At 37.1% G+C, this 19,727-nt stretch overlaps 1 protein-coding gene and 1 long non-coding RNA gene across 4 annotated transcripts in view; one reads left to right on the forward strand and one right to left on the reverse strand.

Moving 5' to 3' along the window:
* Positions 1-9,810, reverse strand: part of LOC127851817 (protein-methionine sulfoxide oxidase mical3b-like) — a 96,055-nt gene extending 86,245 nt beyond the window's left edge. For 2 of the 3 annotated variants that reach the window (XM_052385720.1, XM_052385718.1), the window contains exon 1: positions 9,735-9,810. The gene's annotated coding sequence lies outside the window, so the exon portion shown is untranslated. Of the gene's footprint in view, positions 1-9,615; positions 9,648-9,734 lie in introns of those variants that run through there. The other variant, XM_052385719.1, reaches the window with a different exon arrangement.
* On the forward strand, positions 5,218-6,269 carry LOC127851869 (uncharacterized). The gene is made up of 2 exons (XR_008035998.1): positions 5,218-5,415; positions 6,194-6,269. It is a non-coding gene; the product is annotated as an uncharacterized LOC127851869 (long non-coding RNA).
* Positions 9,811-19,727: the final 9,917 nt, after the last annotated feature.

Consider the following 19,727-nt stretch of genomic DNA (forward strand, 5'->3'; position numbering starts at 1 on the left):
ATTTTTGTAATTTTAAAAACCAAATGATAGTTATAACGTCTTTTATAACAAATATTTTTATTGTACTTAAATATTTCACTACAGCTTTTGTGTGATTGCCTTATTCATACAACCAATATGAATCAATCACATTTGATGTATTAGCTTTAAGAAAATATAAACTAAAATAACAGACTTGAAAGAACGCACAATATATATACGTACATACAGTAAAAACTTATAATTCCAAGCACAACACACACACATGCTGAGGAAATTCAGATATTGTGCAACAAGAAAGCCAAGGCAAGCTAAGACCCAATGCATGGAGAAACACTAGCATGTTACTCACAAGTTTACACACTATTGGGTTAAGATATAAATTCCAGCATACATCCAGAAAACACAAAATTATCATGTGCTATCAAGTATTATCTTTCCAAGATTTGGCTTGGATCCAGCAACATTCTGGACAATGGAATGCCCCAGTCCCACACATGACATTCATTAGGGTAGTTCATTTCCACAGGATACTGTTTATCAGATACATGTTAAGTGTAATTGTAGGTGATGAAACTTTATCATCAACATAATCATAATTCTTGTAAACAGCCAGAAGCCTAACTGGAAATGATCATTGATTACTACAGTAACATGGGATTTCAAATTTATTTTTCTACAATGTATGTAAACCACAGAATAGTTTACAAAAAAGAATGGTATAATCAATATTTTCCAGAATGAGATATTTCTATAATTTTATTATGATTTTTTGTTTTTCAAATTGAATTTTTTAATTTCTGTAAAACACTTCAAATGGCTTCAATTTACATTTTGTAATTATATGAAAGCATGCATCCAATCTTTGATTTGATCCTTTTCACTCAAAGGTGACTTCCAAATGCAAAATTTACAGTTTTCATAATATCTTGATTATTTATATGGAGATTTGTTTGTAAGAAAAGAAAACAACATATTTAATGTATTGTTAGTGCCTTACTGTAGGCATTGGTAGAGCACTGCTTTCCACAGGATATTTTTCAGACGATCCATGGCCATTAGGTTGGGTAAGGGAGCCCACTCCAGACTTATTTCTGTACATTTGTTGAGTCATATGACGTAATTATGTTAGTTTTGACTCTTCAAAAACATCCAGCTATATAGTTATTGATGACAATCAGGGCCCTCAATCTGTCAAATTCACAGCCGAAATTCGGCCGCATCCCCCCACCTGAAAAGTATACTTTTTTCCCCTTTTGGGGGCAAAAATTGCCCTTAAAAAAAAAATTTACTTTTTTTAATAAAAAGATACGTCTCATGATTATTATATCGCAATTCTTTTTTAATTTAATCTTGTCAAACATACTTTATTATGAAAAAAGCAATGAATATAGTGCAAACATGTACAAATGTAATAATTAGAGAGTAAGTAAAAAATCCCCAAAAAAACGAAACGCCGCGAAAATTTTCCCTGCTATGGGTAGCGACCCGCTTCTCCATTTATTTATTTTTTAACCCTTTCCGGCAAAGATACATATAATCCGAACTTAATTGATTCCCCAATGCATCCGTATCAACCAGAGCCTATCTATTACTGCCATCTTACTATTTTCCCGTCTCTATCAATTGCCAAATTCTGGTAAATATTGATGATAAAAAAAGTGCTAAATACTTTCATATACTCATACGTTCACCATTTTCTAATGTATCAAATGAACTTAGGCATATGTGACTATTTAAAGATTTAATGAAATAGCTGTCAAATTGGTACTGGGTATGCCCACTGAACATGAAATGTAAACTAGAGTTTTGTCACAGACATGACGAATACCCCAACATGAAGAACGATTGAAAAGTACTTGAAATAGGGAACACCTTGCTGAATGTGTAAAAGGCACTAAGTGACCCGTGACCTAGTTTTTGGCCCGGCATGGCCCATGTTCGAACATGGCCTAGAGATCATCTAGATAAGACTTCTGACCAAGTTTGGTGAAGAGCCGATGATAACAACTTGAAAAAGAGAGGGGACACCATAGATCATCTATAGAAATCTTCTGACCAAGATGTTAACAGTCTAACAGATAGTTCACAGATATTAATAATAATAAAGTTAGCAGATGAAAATGAACATGCTTTCAGTACTCTAAATAGCCTCAGCATACGCATCACAGCGGATGCAGGCTTTTTCCGCCCTATGCCACGGGTCCGAAATTCGGCCCCATTCCCAATGCAAATCTGGTTGTTTTTTTCCCAATTGAAAAAAAAAATTCCCAATTCCAAAAAAAAAAAAAATTTTTTTTTTTTTTTTTTTTTAACCTTAAAATATATAAGTTTACCTCATCCGGTGTAGAAAATAGAAATATTGCATAATTAAATTATCTGCTGCCTTGATTTTTTTTTTTAACTGTAAAATATGTTAATTATTATTTAAGACTTTCCTTATTTTCCTCAAAATCCGGCGCTTCGCGCGATTTTTTTCACCTCAAAAAAGGCCAGACCTTTTCCGCAAATTCAGATTTAAAAACATGCACTTATCACACATGTTCATAATATTTTGTAAAATTTTAATAATAAGTTATAAAAATAGTCGTTTTTTACCAGTTAACGGCTTCTTTGAAATATAAGAAATACTATTTACATGCGATAATTTTTCCCAATTGAGCCAATTTTGCGATTATTTTTTTTTCCCAAAATGGGGGTTTTCACGACGCGAAATTCCCAAAATTCCAGTGTGGCGTTTTCCCAAAATGGAGCGGAAAAAGCCTGGGATGACACAGCTTACACAGCTACTAGATTGAAATAACCATGCACTTTTCAAATTTCACGACAATTGAATACATAGTTCCATGATAAGTTGACAAATGTTCTGTGAAAAGTCTTTTATGTTCACATAAAAGTGATATTTTTACTTATTTTTCAAATTTATTCATGACATGGATTAGTTATTTACGTTTAAGGGAGCAAACGGATGTTACTGCATTCCCCAATAAGAAAGCCTAAGACTGACCCAAGAATAAACCAAAAGTTCAAAATATGGCCATTAATCTGGCCAAGGCCCACTTGCTATATAACGGCCACAGACTAGCCAAAATATGGCCATTATCTGGCCAAGGCCCACTGTCTATTTAACGGCCACAGACTAGCCAAAATATGGCCATTAATCTGGCCAAGGCCCACTTGCTATATAACAGCCACAGACTAGCCAAAATATGGCCATTAATCTGGCCAAGGCCCACTTACTACATGTATATAACGGCCACAGACTAGCCAAAATATGGCCATTAATCTGGCCAAAGCCCACTTGCTATATAACGGCCAGACTAGCCAAAATATGGCCATTAATCTGGCCAAGGCCCACTTGCTTTATAACGGCCACAGACTAGCCAAAATATGGCCATTAATCTGGCCAAGGCCCACTTGCTATATAACGGCCACAGACTAGCCAAAATATGGCCATTAATCTGGCCAAGGCCCACTTGCTATATAACGGCCACAGACTAGCCAAAATATGGCCATTAATCTGGCCAAGGCCCACTTGCTATATAACGGCCACAGACTAGCCAAAATATGGCCATTAATCTGGCCAAGGCCCACTTGCTATATCACGGCCACAGACTAGCCAAAATATGGCCATTAATCTGGCCAAGGCCCACTTGCTATATAACGGCCACAGACTAGCCAAAATATGGCCATTAATCTGGCCAAGGCCCACTTACTATATAACGGCCACAGACTAGCCAAAATATGGCCATTAATCTGGCCAAGGCCCACTTGCTATATAACGGCCACAGACTAGCCAAAATATGGCCATTAATCTGGCTAAGGCCCACTTGCTATATAACAGCCACAGACTAGCCAAAATAGGGCCATTAATCTGGCCAAGGCCCACTTGCTATATAACGGCCACAGACTAGCCAAAATATGGCCATTAATCTGGCCAAGGCCCACTTACTATTACGGCCACAGACTACCCAAGGCCCGCTTGCTATATAACGGCCACAGACTAGCCAAGAATCAGCAAAAGACCTGCCAGTAAACATCCATTATCAGCCAAAAAACTGCCAACCCTGCAGGCACGAAATCGATTATAAAATAGTCATGGCAAAAAGATGGCAAAAAATCCAACAATACAATATCTAGCAATAATAATACCGGAACGCAGAATAATGTAACAATTAGATACTAAAGTTAATACTATAAAAGGCACGGCAGAGACCGACGCGTATCCCAACGCCGCATGTTTGACCCAGGGGCGCCCCAGGGTTGGTTATGGAGCCATGCATAGTTGAGATTGACAGTATTGTCATAAGAGAAGTTCAGTATCAATTAGAAGGGAATCAGTGTAGAAATGAAGAGGTTAAGTAAAAGGCAATTTTGGGTAGGTGTGGCCTATGTGGGCGGGGCGCCCCAGGGTTGGTAATGGGGCTATGCATAGTTGAGATTGACCGTATTGTCATAAGATTATTTCAGTATCAATTAGAAGTGAATCGGTGTAGAAATTAAGAAATTATAGTAAAACGCAATTTTGGGAGGATGTGGACAATTTAAGCGGGGTGCCCCAGGGTTGGTTATCATAAGAGAAGTTCAGTATCAATTATTAGTGAATCGGTGTAGAAATGAAAAAGTTAGAGTAAAAGGCAATTTTGGGTGGGTGTGGCCTATGTGGGCGGGACGTCCCAGGGTTGGTAATGAGGCCATGCATAGTTGAGATTGAGTTCAACAGTGTCTATTCAGTATTATACAATTTTATTTTTCAAATACTTTCATATGCCCAAACTGTGCTTAGATTGCATGCCTTCGATGAATGTTTACATATTTCACAATTAAAACGGGTCTCCCCTTCAATCTTTCCAACGATTGGCCACGTGAATTGTCCCTTCCACTCGTTCAATGTTTTTTTGTTTAAGTTTGGAGCCGTCGTGTTGCGTTGTTTTTAAGCTTTTCCGACTGTTTCGGCAACTGAACATACAACATCGTATAAAATCTTTTCTATAATGTCTTTCTTAACATTCAACTTCGGTTCACTTTGCGTACAATATATTAAAAGTGTGTCTTTGCAAGCTTTGCAGTTTTTTAGGACGCTCTCTGGGCGCGGCCATTGTTTTTTGACAGATAGACGTACACGCCGCTTTTATTGGAAAAAATGCGCTTTGTTCAACAAACCCGATAACCATTTTATATAAGCACCGAAAAGATCTTTAATACGTGAAAAGAACTCAATAACAAGAGTTCCGCGGTCGGAGATGACCGCATTGAAGCCGGATTTTTGATTTAAATGACAGGAAAGTACCTTTCGTGTTTTTGTCAATGCAATACTTAAATTACTGAAATATTGTTCAAAGGTCAAAATGAAATGTAAGTACTTTTCAAGGCATGAGCAAACCTTGTGTTATGTTTTGAATGCATGCATATACATGAACAACAATAACATTTAAGGTCACAAATATGAACTTGAATTGACAATTAGGAAAGTTTGATCTCAATTTTTTTATTAGCAAATTAGTAACATATTGTTTGAAGTTTCCATCAATTTCATTATCAAATGTAAGAAAATAAACTTAGATGAAATAATACTATTTATTGTTTTGCTTTCACATACCTACACAGAAATCCAGACAGCCTTATGATCACTTGCTGACTCTGGCCAACCTTCATATCAAGTTTGAAGACTCTAGGTCTAAGCATACCAAAGTATTAACAACTTTAACATATTTACATCCAAGGTCACAGTGACCTCGACCTTCAAATGAATGACCTTGAAATGACCAGTGGTCATCTAAGTGTGCTTGCAAACCTTTACGTCAAGTTTGAGATTCTAGGTCCAAGCATACCAAAGTTACAACAATTTTAACATTTTAACATTTAAGTTCACAGTGACCTTGACCTTCAAATGAATGACATTGAAATGAATGACCTTGAAATGACCAGTGGTCATCTAAGTGTGCTTGCAAACCTTTACGTCAAGTTTGAGATTCTAGGTCCAAGCATACCAAAGTTATAACAATTTTAACATTTTAACATTGAAGGTCACAGTGACCTTGACCTTCAAATGAATGACATTGAAATGAGCAGTGGTGATCTTCTAGTACTGGCCAACCTTTATGTCAAGTTTGAAGACTCTAGGTACAAGCATACCAAAGTTATAACATGGAATAAGAACTTTAACATTTTTACCTACCAAAGTTATAAGAACTTTAACATTTTTACATTCAAGGTCACAGTGACCTTGACCTTAGAATGAATGACCTTGAAATGACCAGTGGTCATCTAAGTGTGCTTGCAAACCTTCATGTCAAGTTTGAAGACTCTATGTCCAAGCATACCAAAGTTATAACAATTTTAACATTTTAACATTTAAGGTCACAGTGACCTTGACCTTCAAATGAATGACATTGAAATGACCAGTGGTCATCTTCTAGTACTGGCCAATCTTTATTTCAAGTTTGAAGACTCTAGGTACAAGCATACCAAAGTTATAACATGAAATAAGAACTTTAACATTTTTACATTCAAGGTCACAGTGACCTTGACCTTCAAATGAATGACCTTGAAATGTCCAGTGGTTACTTACTAGTTCTGGCCAACCTTCATGTCAAGTTTCAAGACTCTAGGTCCAAGCATACCAAAGTTATAACAACTTTAACATTTTTACATTCAAGGTCACAGTGACCTTGACCTTCAAATGAATGACCTTGAAATGTCCAGTGGTTACTTACTAGTTCTGGCCAACCTTCATGTCAAGTTTCAAGACTCTAGGTCCAAGCATACCAAATTTATAACAACTTTAACATTTTTATATTGAAGGTCACAGTGACCTTCACCTTCAAATGAATGACCTTGAAATGACCAGTGGTCATCTGTTAATCCTGGCCAACCTTCATGTCAAGTTTGAAGACTCTAGGTCCAAGCATACCAAAGTTATACCATGAAATAAGAACTTTAACATTTTTACATTCAAGGTCACAGTGACCTTGACCTTCAAATGAATGACCTTGAAATGACCAGTGGTTACTAACTAGTTATGGCCAACCTTCATGTCAAGTTTCAAGACTCTAGGTCCAAGCATACCAAAGTTATAACAACTTTAACATTTTTTATATTGAAGGTCACAGTGACCTTGACCTTCAAATGAATGACCTTGAAATGACCAGTGGTCATCTGTTAATCCTGGCCAACCTTCATGTCAAGTTTGAAGACTCTAGGTCCAAGCATACCAAAGTTATACCATGAAATAAGAACTTTAACATTTTCGAGCACGCCGCCACCCCGCCCGCCCGCCCCCCCGCCCGCCCGACAACATCAATCTATAAGCCGAGATTTTTTCGAAAAAAATCCGGCTAAAAATCGATATGAACTGATGTAAAAATAATATTCATAACTTGATTTTGTAATTCCTAATGGTACGACAAGATTTTAAAATAAATACGTAACGGACTTGAAAATAATTCGTAATTATGAAAATACGACCCATATCTGGAGCTCTGATGGTTGAGATTGACCGTATTGTCATAAGAGAATTTCATCAGACGGACAGCGGAGATAACCAAAATATCCACACGCTTTTCAAAAAGCATGGGGATAATAAAATTAATACATGTTATATAAGTTGGTTGGTAATGGCCAATTTAAATTGTTGAAACATCAGGCTTCCAGGTTAAAATGAATGTAAACAGAATGAAAATTCTGGCTAATGAAATAAATCATTATCCCCACGCTTTTTGAAAAGCGTGGGGATATTGTGGTTATCTCCAGCGTCTGTCCGTCTGTCTGTCTGTCCGTGCAGTGAAAGCTAGCTAAAGAAACTTCAGCATACAGTTTATATAGTATTGACATACCTGTACGCTGAAGCCAACCCCGTATCCAAAGTCAACCAGAGTCGTAACATATTTATGTCACGCTATAAATCAAAGAAAGCTCATTTTCTTGGATACATTTGTACATATTTTGGTGAATGAATATAAATTACTGCATCTGGGAATATTTTAAGGTTCAAATGTTTCAAATGCATCTTACAATAGATGAAAATAACTCTCATCAGTCTGAAATTCACAATTTGACGCCATTGTCGCTTTGTCACGTGACGAGTTTTCATTTGGATACTTTTGGATTGACCACAACATTTTATGCTGAAATTGTAAACATTACTTTCGTTTTCTGAAATCTATTATTTGTGATTAACAACTTACGTCTGGTGGATTATAAGACTGATTTCAGAGTGACTCGGGTAGTTTTAAATAATATTTACTTTGAGTTTGTATTTACACTACAATTTGCTTTCAAAACAAGCCAGAATAATCTGAAATACCAGGAAATGTCATTCTGAATTTGAAAACACTTGAGCACATGGTATGTTACTTAAAATAGAAATAATGTCATATGACCATGAAATCTCGGGAGATTCGCATTTCAAGAAAGTCTGTCACATCGCTGTTTTTTCTCTGTATGTAAGAGCAGAATAGATACATTTTAAATGTTTAAGATAGTATTTTGTGAAAGAATATATCAGTTAAATGTGAAAAATGTCAATCTTTCTGATCAAGTGATCAAGTGGTTGATTTGGGCCAATAACTGCATTTAAAAGCTGTTTTGGACGGTCTTTGTTAACTGTCAACTTTTCGGAATTTCTGGTTTACTTTCCTAATGGGGTTGGTCCATAACTATAAAGTCACGACAGTCAAAAATCATAAAAAGTGACATTTAAAGGTATGGTAGCCAGAACTAAGTGAAAGCAAGAGATCTGGATGTTTGACATTTCTATCCTCCAATTACCTTGAGTCCAGCATGACCCAAAGTCGATCACTTTGTTTACATTGAAAACGCGGCTCTCGTGATGACGTCACACGCATGCGCTCCGAGTATTTTGTTTTACTAACATAGCTACGCTTGAAAATAATTATAGACACGACTAAAATAAGGAAAGAAACAGTTTAATTGCATTTATAAATCTTACTTAAACTGAAATAATCCAAATTTATGCCTATTGCGTGCATTTTTTTCGGTACTCTTCATTAAACATGCACATAAATTGCAGACCACTGAGCAAGAGTCAACTCATAATTTCATGTATTTGATTTATTTTAAAGAAAATTCTCTTACCCTTTCACGATTCCCAGAAAATGTTGCATGGAACAATCTGTGCGAGCACATCGCGAAAATAGGTGACATGCCGATATTCACATGTTCAGTGGGTTTACCCTGTCCCGATTGGATGATAATTTTATCAAATCTTTTAATAGTAACATATATGCCGAAATTTTATTTGAACAAATTGCGAACGTTATTATTTTTTTCAATTCTTGAGCACTTTGAATAGAATTTTCTAAGTTTTGTTGACCTCATGCCTATTGCAATCTAGTACTCTTGCTTTTCGGATGTGACCTCTCGACTCAAGGTAAACAACGCGCGTAGTGTATGTCATTGCGGGTGTGTATGGAACTATCGGCTTTGTGTGGTTGAACACGCTGTAAATAAACACTTTTGACATGGATTAAACGGAAATAAAATAAATCTTTGAGGTAAATCGTTTATTGCGGGATTGTTAGAATTAATTCAGAAATTATTTTAGTTGTTTCCTTAACCGCTCGTTTCAAGGTAATTGGAGGATATAATCAGTAACAATACTGCAATGTAGCCTACCAAAAGTCGATGAGTAACTGGATAAATACTGAAATAAAATGGATATGGCAGTGCCGATTTCATGTACCGAGCATAAAGTTAGCTCATATGATACATTATGTAAGGACAAACACGAATACCTTTCAATTTCCATGTAAATAAAATATGCGCCCTCTTTATTTTGATACTATACCGAACGATGACACGGTTACATACTACTTATAATTGAGAATTGCGGTTAAAATTAACCAAACTAATTTCTGTCCAGCTACAAAGCACCAATGAACGAATCCATCCAGTACATTGCAAAAATTTACTCATCGCGCATTATTATTTACTTGTGAAGATCACTGAACAATTAGTTCATTTGTGTTTGAGAATATCACATCGATCACCTGTTAACAATTAAATCAAAGAGAACACTCCTTTTGAGTAAAAACGAAACATCACACATTGCATGCATTTGAAAGATCTTTACTTGAAGACAACTGACAACACAATTCAAATAGGAGATTTACATTCAACTCAGCCTACGAGAGTAATTGATCAAGTTTTCCAATAAAAAATAAATATCAATAATCAAAGTTATAATTAAGATGCTCTTTCTTTCCAATTTAACCTGTCGTCGAAGTGTGTTTTTTTTGCGGCTCACATACTTAAAAACATACGCGAACGCGGACGGTAAACAACAGTCTGTCTTTACTTTTGACATAGAAACCTGAGACGATTTGCGAAAACATGAAACGGCATAGTAAGAAAGCTGATGGGAATATTTGGATCAAGCCATTTAGATGTTTACTGTCACGATTATACATGCTATTACATGTAAAAATGTAAGAATACATTTAAAAATGGTTGATATATCCATTAAATTTATGCCTAAAGTTATCGGCTTTTAGCGGTTCAAGTTTTAGCAGGCGAACCATGATTTAAGCGTGATACACGCACTCTCTACACACCAGTCACAAGTGCATCATGTTTTAAATCTATCCACGCTGAACAGTGTTATGGTCCGGACAATGTTTGTTTTTAATTCTATCATGACTTGTGACCTGTGCCTCGTACCTATATTTATTTTTTTGCGCGTGAACCTCACATCGAATCAATTTCATTGTCTTTTTACTAAGCCACTTTAAAATCCACACGTTCTAGACAAAGTTATGATACCGGAAAATCGTGTATAGTTAACATTAATTCTTATATGACAGTTCACCCTAAAAAAAACTGACCTTTAAAATGAAGACCGATACTTGAGAGTGACATGTTTGACACTTTTCAAGTAAGAAAAAAACACACACACAATCCGTTTATACTTTAACACATTATTCTCCGGACAAAGAAATTTGATATAGAGACCCGGTTCTTTACAAATCAAACTGTTGAAGTATTCAAATAAAAAACACTGAAGCTTTCAGAAAATCAGCTGCATCAGGAGGATAGAAAATTGTAAAAGCATAAGGTCCTTTATTTAGGGAATGTGACTGATTTATTAACGGTCTTCAAAAAAGCTCTAGGCATCGCAAAAAAATAAGAATAATAAAACGGCAACAAATACGCCATCGTCCTTTGCAACCATGTACAATGCACTTACACCCGAAATCAATAAAATAACGCCTTCATTAATGCGAAGCGCACTGCTGGTCAAATTCCGATAATTAGTTTACAATCACGTGCGGCAACGAACAACTTCTTTAACTTATGCCATTAATCAATGTACACTAACGCTCATTTGATCATTGTCGGCTCGGGTACTACTTAAAAGTACCCCGGGTACTCTTATGTATTCTACCATGTACTCCTACAAGGGCGGATTGAACGACAATGACTCACCAAAAAATCAAAGGAGCTGAATGACCTCACAATATGCGCATATCTACCCTATAAAGATGTTGCAGATACTTTTAATTCAGTATTGGACCATACGTTTTTGAAACTTCAAGCGGATGCAAAGTTCCGGACATCGGGTTTCAAGGATATAACTATCGGGAAAATTCTGTTCACATCCCGCAAACTCATTTACATCAAAATTAGACTTCACGAGGTTATATCAAGGTGCCTGAACCACGTAACTTTTTCGGCTATGTGTGGGACACCCGATAGTAAACAAACCATCGCTTTAGGTAACGTTTTTGATAATTTCTTTATTAATTCAAAACCATTTCCAAAAAAACAAAGACGAGTGCCCAGTCATTGTCGAATAACACAACTTTGTTAAGTTTGGGCAATATTAATTAAGTATTTTTTCCAAAAGTGCAACCGCGTGATTGAAAACACGCGAAATGAAATGCTATGTGTGGTATATTTTTCATACAATCAAAAAAAACGTTCATTATAATATTGTCGAAGATTTAAAAAATAGGGCGGACATGGTAATTCTTCATAGAGAAGCTACATACATTGTATGTTTGCGCAAATACATCTGATTCGGAGTGTGTGTATAGAAATTTAATAATGCTATGTGTGGGACACATTTTTAAAATGCTATGTGTGGTATGCAATAATTTGCCCGTCAGTTCTGCAGCTTTATTTTACTTAAAATGATTTTTACTTCATATTATTATTTCTTATGACAAGAATATGTGCAGCGTACAATATGCTCGACGAGATTTACATCAAAATTAAATTTAAAAGTTCATGGGTCAAAACATTATTAAGTTTGCGAATATTATTCCACAATGGTACTCAGCTTCGCCCGGGCCCGCCCCCCCCCCCCTTCCACACACACAGAACAATACCACCCGAAAATTATTATAAATCTTTAATACAAAATAAATAGCTGAGAATAGCAACTATCATTAAAATGCGTCCCCCTTTTGTAAGACTAAGCTAATTTGATGGGACATACTCCGAATACACAACTCACACAGTTCAGCCTCGGGCGCGGAAGGGACCTTATGAACAACGAAATACACAAGTTTTCCAGAGCACAATCAACGGTCGCGGTGGTGCAGTGGTGTCTGCCTAGCGATTAGGAGATCGTGGGTTCAATCCCTTCTTGAGAGGCGTTCTAATTATTGTCTATAGACACCTAGTACTGGTTAATCACAGGAAATGATTTCGAGAGTGTGCAAAAAATGTAAGGCTTTCTATGCAAACAACCTAAATTTAAAAGGTTTAAGTCAAATATATTGTCAAACAAATAATTTTATATGATTTCAATTTGTGCAGTTATTGTAATTGTTTTTTTAATCGATTTTATTTCATTTGCAATATTACGGAATCCGGATAGGCCATCTTTAATCTCGCCCTTCTTTTTTCTTCTGTTTTAACGACACATGAAGCGATACATGATATTTTGCGCGACACAAGAAGCGACACGCGATATTTTTGCGCAATACACGAAGCGACGCGCGAGTTTGTACACCGAAATATAGCCATTGCGTAGGTAGCCCCAAAGGCGATATATCGTGGTAAATATCGCATGTCGCTTCGTATATCGCGCAAAATATCCTGTGTCGCTTCGTGTATCGCGCAAAATACCGTGGGTCGCTTTGAGTATCGCGCAAAATATCGTGGCTTGCGTTCAAAGGGCGACATACGAAACACGAAGCGACACATGATATTTTGCGCGACACACGAAGCGATACACGATATTTTATTATTCAAATATCTCCCATATTATCCGAATCTCGTGCATCGCGTCGTTATGTCAGACCGCGACACACGACACACGAAGCAATACTCGATATTTTGCGCGATACACGAATCGACACGCGATATTTGTTCTGTTCAAATATCGCTGTAATAATATTGTCTGTCGACTCTCGCGTTTTTTTAAACGATGTTACAATAATTTTTAACCATTTATTATCAATATGGCTGATGCATATGCTTGATGACGTAAAAATATCCCCTTTTTGTCTCACCTGAATTTTTGGAAACGCGATACACGAAGCGACACGCGATATTTTGCGTGATAGACGAAGCGACAAGCGATATTTACTACGATATATCGTTTTTGGGCTACCTACACAAGGGTGATATTTCGTGGTAAATTCTCGCGCGTCGCTGCGTGTATTGCGAAAAATATCGTGTGTCGCTTTATGTGCCGCGCAAAATATCGTGAATCGCTTCGTGTGTCGTGTGTCGCTCTTGATGAAAATAGGGCGAGGATAAAGATGGAACTATCCGGATTCCATACAATATTGATAATTATGCGTTTACATAGGCACATCGATGTTATTCTATTAATACTAGGTTCATACAAAAACAATCCGGGACCGTTTTGCTAAGCTTCTTACTCTAGACCTACGCGCATATTTTAAATTCAGTGCATGTTTTTACATATATCAAATCATTGATACATTTTTATTTAAATAGTGAGTTCATAACATAATATTTCATTCTAAGTATCTATGTATTTTTGACCATGTGAAATAAATCAAATTCAATGAATTAAAAATGTATGCATTAGTCTAAGAACTGCGCAAGTAGTTTAGTTAAACGGTACCCCGGTTTGCCAGATTCACTTATATACTTCTGAAAATGTGACATTGATTTAATCATTATGAGAAAAATAGTCAGTGCAAAAATGTTCAGTGAAATTTTATTTTAGCAATATGCTGCATTAATTTAAACAATCAATTTGTGTAATTCTTAGTTATGGTTTGTTTGCTTGATTTATTTAATATTGCATAAGCCGTCGATGTACCGCTTATTAGTACTATAAATATTTTACAGTGACAACATAGAATGAGAAGTAGACGTTCTTAACTCTGACCCTAAATGCGAATAGTCGGCGTCGAAAACGATTGAAAACAAGGGCTGTTTGTAAAACATGCATGCCCCCTATATGGGCTCTAAGTTGTAGTGACAGCCATTTTGTAAATATGTTTTTTGTCACTGTGACCTTGACCTTTGACCTAGTGACCCGAAAATCAATAGGGGTCATCTGCGAGTCATGATCTATGTACCTATGAAGTTTCATGATCCTAGCCATAAGCTTTCCCGAGTTATCATCAGGAAACCATTTTACTATTTCGGGTCACTGTGACCTTGACCTTTGACCTAGTGACCTGAAAATCAATAGGAGTCATCTGCCAGTCATGATCAATGTACCTATCAAGTTTCATGATCCTAGGCATAAGCGTTCTTGAGTTATCATCCGGAAACCATTTTACTATTTCGGGTCACCGTGACCTTGACCTTTGACCTAGTGACCTGAAAATCAATAGGAGTCATCTGCCAGTCATGATCAATGTACCTATCAAGTTTCATATTCCTAGGCATAAGGGTTCTTGAATTATCATCCGGAAACCATTTTACTATTTCGGGTCACCGTGACCTTGACCTTTGACCTAGTGACCTGAAAATCAATAGGGGTCATCTGCTAGTCATGATCAATCTACCTATGCAGTTTCATGATCCTAGGCATAAGCGTTCTTGAATTATCATCCGGAAACCATTTTACTATTTCGGGTCACAGTGACCTTGACCTTTGACCTAGTGACCTCAAAATCAATAGGGGTCATCTGTGAGTCATGATCAATGTACCTATGAAGTTTCATGATCCTAGGCCTAAGCGTTATTGAGTTATCGTCTGACAACCACCTGGTGGACGGACCGACCGACAGACAGACCGACCGACCGACAGACAGACCGACAGACCGACATGAGCAAAGCAATATACCCCCTCTTCTTCAAAGGGGGGCATAAAAAGTGAAGCCAATAATTCCATTTTCAATCTGTGAAGAAATTTTGCGCGGGGATGATGTTCGTGCTAGAAGATTAACAAGATTAACAACCCCAAAATCTGTGGTGTTAAAGTGCAAAGGACCCAGATCTCCGTTTCTGTCCTTGACCAGTCCACGAAGATATATTTCCAGTCCATTCAAACAATCGCCACTGGCCAAGAAAAGTAGAAAGTCTCTCGTTAGCGACCATGTTGCAAAGAACGATACAAGGGGAACGGACGTGGATCTCGTTGAATATGAATGAGCCGATAATTCTGATATCAACGTTCTTTGGGCAGCTGCTGTGCATTCACTGAAAACAAAAGGTTATGATAATACGCTATTAAATTTTTTGCGATTGGTTGGTCAAAATAAGTTTCCATTGGATAATGTGGCCCTGGCATTGTTCGCAGATGCTGTTAATTGGTTTTCATGCGAAAGAACAAATGAAATGCGCTATTCGAAGGAAAGAAAGATGTTTTGGAAGCTGGGTTACAGACTTTTTGGTGGAAGGTTTTTACACTTCATGGGTGGTAATAAAAATCAAGGACAAATTGTGTTGGGATCAGGATCAAGCGTAAATCTAAATCCATTGGTATCAGATATAAATTTTGCTGTGCCACACGAGAATGTCCTTCGTTCTTTCGATCCATACAATTTAAACCATGTGTCAAACGTTTTGTCTCCAGGAGTTCTGCATGGAATGAGTTATGCCTTAGGTAAAAATCTTGTGGGCACGTCGTGTTGCTTAACATTTGATGGAAAAAAACTTAAGTAAGGACTGACACCTTCCAGTGGCGACGTGGACTTGTTAGGATTCGAACCTAGATCCAGTCTTGAAAAAAGCGACAAAGTTTAAAGGATGCAAAACAACCTTTCCAAACCCTTAAAGATACATTGAATGTGACTGAAATTGAAGACATTCGTGACCTGAATCATGAGGCCACTGAATGTCTCAAGAAGCAATTGGAGTGTGCCTTGAAAACGATATCAATCGATATTCTTGAAGTACTGGATCTGAAAAAGAAGAAAGAATACGCCAAACAGAAACTTATCGAAAGGTGCGGGGAGCAAGATTGGATAAACAGCCGATACGTTATGGCAATAAGCTGCAGGATTGCTTATATTTATGACATTGATGAATATATCACCTTAGCCAAAGAGGTTCTAAATGAGATAATACATTGAATTGCCTGCATAAACGGGTCTGTTGAACATATGGTTAAAGGGTCCAAAGCAAATGTGTATTCCTGCAGTAATTTTTGTGAATTAAAAACCAACGGTGACAACACAAGGCACATCAGGCAGAGAACAGATGAATGGCATGAGCGAAGAAGAAAGGCCAAGGTAACTGGGAGCACCTATTTTGAAGCTATTGGACTTGATGGCGCAAAGAAGCAACAAACGTTCTTTGATAAATTGTTTTGTGGTTTGGAATCGATGCCGTCAGCAAAAGTATCTGAATTTATGGAGCATGGCACCAAAAACGAACCAAATGCAATGGTCACTTTAACGGGTAAAGTTCTTCCTACGATGTTCCCAAATATGATTTGTTGCGAAGAAGGTTTTGTAGAGATAGGAAAAACGAAAGACAATAACCAATTTATGGTTGTATCTCCAGACGGAAGTATTCGCAGGGATGCGACATTAGAGAGAACTATCTGTGGAACTGAAATGTCCAGTAATGGACATTCATAAAACTATCCCAACGAGATATTACTTGCAGTGCCAAGCTGAAATTATGGTCCTTGGTGCTGATTCGATTGTTTACCTGTGCTGTAAACCCGACTTTAGTAGTGTTTTTGTCGTACAACAAGATGACACTGTATTTGCAAGTGCTTATGGTTTTCCTGAAAAGTTCTATAAAAGCGAGACACCGATGCGTGTTAAATCCGTCAAACAAGACGTTAAACAATTGAAACAAGACATTGTCAAGGCGTGTGGGGATGATACTAAAGTACGTTTAGTTGGTTTATTCCCGTCTCTTGAACACGACGAAAATATGATAAATCAGTTTGAAAGCCAATCACTTTTCAAGGCAAGAGTAGAATTAAAGCTGAATCAAATCATAAAGGCTATTGAACGAAAATTCGAACTTTTTCGAGAGAAGGCAACCGAAGCCGTTGTTTTCTTGTGTAGTACACTGGACAGATCAATAAACACAAAATCTGTAACTGCTCCTGTCTGCTGGCTCACCAAGGGATATTCCTTGGATTGGAATACTATGAGGCGAATAGCGGAACACGTTTTGAACGTGTGCCACGACGCCGAAATACATATACCTGCAATTTCATTTGACGGATAATGGCATCTTTTAGCGGTGCGAGATGCAAATAACAAACCACTTACAAAATTACAACTTCAGAAAGATATTTGGAAGGAGATAGAGGGCAAAAATAAACAGGAGGTATTAGCGGAATTAACAGTTCTCAACAAACAACCAGATTGGGAAATACTAAAAAATGACCATGGTCATATAATCAGAATTGACGCATTCGGGAAAGTAATAATCCCTTTGCCTAAAATTTCTGAAAGGGTAATCCGCCAAAGAATAATGGAAAACGAGCGCATTAAACAGAAATCCAAAAGGGTTGACAAAGATGACAAGGCAAAATGGAAAATAGATGACGTAAGCTATACCGTTGACCAAGAAAATGACTTTTAAACTGTTGTCGACCTTACTTCTGGAGATCATGTAAATCCCGAAAATACTACAACTGATGATCAGGCAACAATGCTTTCATACAAGAGAAGTACACCGGAAACGACGACTATTGGACAAACAGAAGCGTCGATATTGCTGAATATGCTAAAGACAGATCAGAATAGTAACAAGAAAAGAGACTGGGATAAGAAAAGTCCAGAAGACGTTGAAGAAATTGTGAAATCATCAAATAAACTTTAACATTTGCGAGATGTCGATTTAAAGGTTATTGCTCGATATCTGAAGAAAAAAGGACATAAAGGGATCAGAGAAAGCGATAATAAAACGAATAAACTGGCAGCTATATATAAAGCGCTACGTTTGGAAGTGAACACAACCATACGAGAGAAATGCAACGTACTCAAGAGAGACAATAAAACAAGCGTCAAGCCTTTGAAAGAATACGCATTCATCGCATTATCGAAACTCAGGGAGTTTGATTTGAACATTATATATGCGGAATATGTATGGCCAGAAAGACTATCGATGTGGACACAAAATGCATACAAGACCAACACATGTCTCTATGAAGACATAAACACTTACGGCGAACCCGATCATGCTGCACAAAACGTTTCATGTGTTCATGGGGAAACCATAAATGACGACCATGATGATTACACCGAAGGGAAAACTTACAGTGAATATAAAAATCGAACACATCAAGAAGATTTCGTGGATTTCTTCTATCTACCTGCATATACCTGCATATAGCGCACGAAGGCGACAATATGAAGTAAGCTGCATCGATTCTAGTCACCTTCTAACTAGAATGCGCCGAAAATGTTGCAAAGGCGGGTTAGATGGCTGTTCAAACACCGCCTGGTTGACAGTTGCCAAATATGGTAGAACAAATTTCACAGTCGCAATGACCGAGTGCATAATTGATCAAATGTCTGTGCCAACTGCTCTCACACATTTTAGTGAATCGGCTGAACTTGAATTGATTCGAAATGGATATGTTCGTGAAGCAGAGCTACCGGTATGTAGGGATTTTCGACAATGGTGGAAATCCGAAGATGACCCTGGAATATCAGCAAGAAATAGAATTCAAATGAGACTGCCATTGCGTAGAAGGTTATTACGCAACTTGAATTTAGGTCAGTTCCCTCCACAGGGAATGTTTGTGGCCGGTTGGCCTAATCAACTTTTGGAAGCAGTTATGCTACAATTGCTACTCAATCACAAACGATACAACCTAAACTACCGTATATTTTAAACTTCTTCTATCATACTATTTAACTACTTCTACGCTGCCGTTTAAACTTCATCTACCCTGCCATTTAATTAACTATTACCCTACAATTTAAACTACCACTACCCTACCATTGAAACTACTTCTGCAACCCGATTTAAACAACTAATACCACACAATTTAAACTACTTCTACCCTACTATTTAAACTACTACTAACCTTCAATTTACACTACTTCTTCAATACCACGTAAACTACTTCTACGCTACCATTTAACTACATATACCCTACCATTTAAACTACTTCTACACTGCCATGTAAACTACTATTTTGACTACTTCTTCAAAACAACCATTAACAATAATACATCAACAATATAACATATTGATGATGACGATGATGAATATTATTTTATTGTAGACATTTTGTCTATAAGACCCGCAGAAAGACTGTTTATAAGCTCTTAGATGAAAAGGATTTCGTTGAAGTTGAAAATGAAGGTATCCCGGATGAGATATCAGTGAGGTATATCATGATTCATACTCACACTGGATTTCTGCTA

This window comes from Dreissena polymorpha, chromosome 11, assembly GCF_020536995.1.
Source record: "Dreissena polymorpha isolate Duluth1 chromosome 11, UMN_Dpol_1.0, whole genome shotgun sequence".
NCBI lineage: Eukaryota > Metazoa > Mollusca > Bivalvia > Myida > Dreissenidae > Dreissena > Dreissena polymorpha.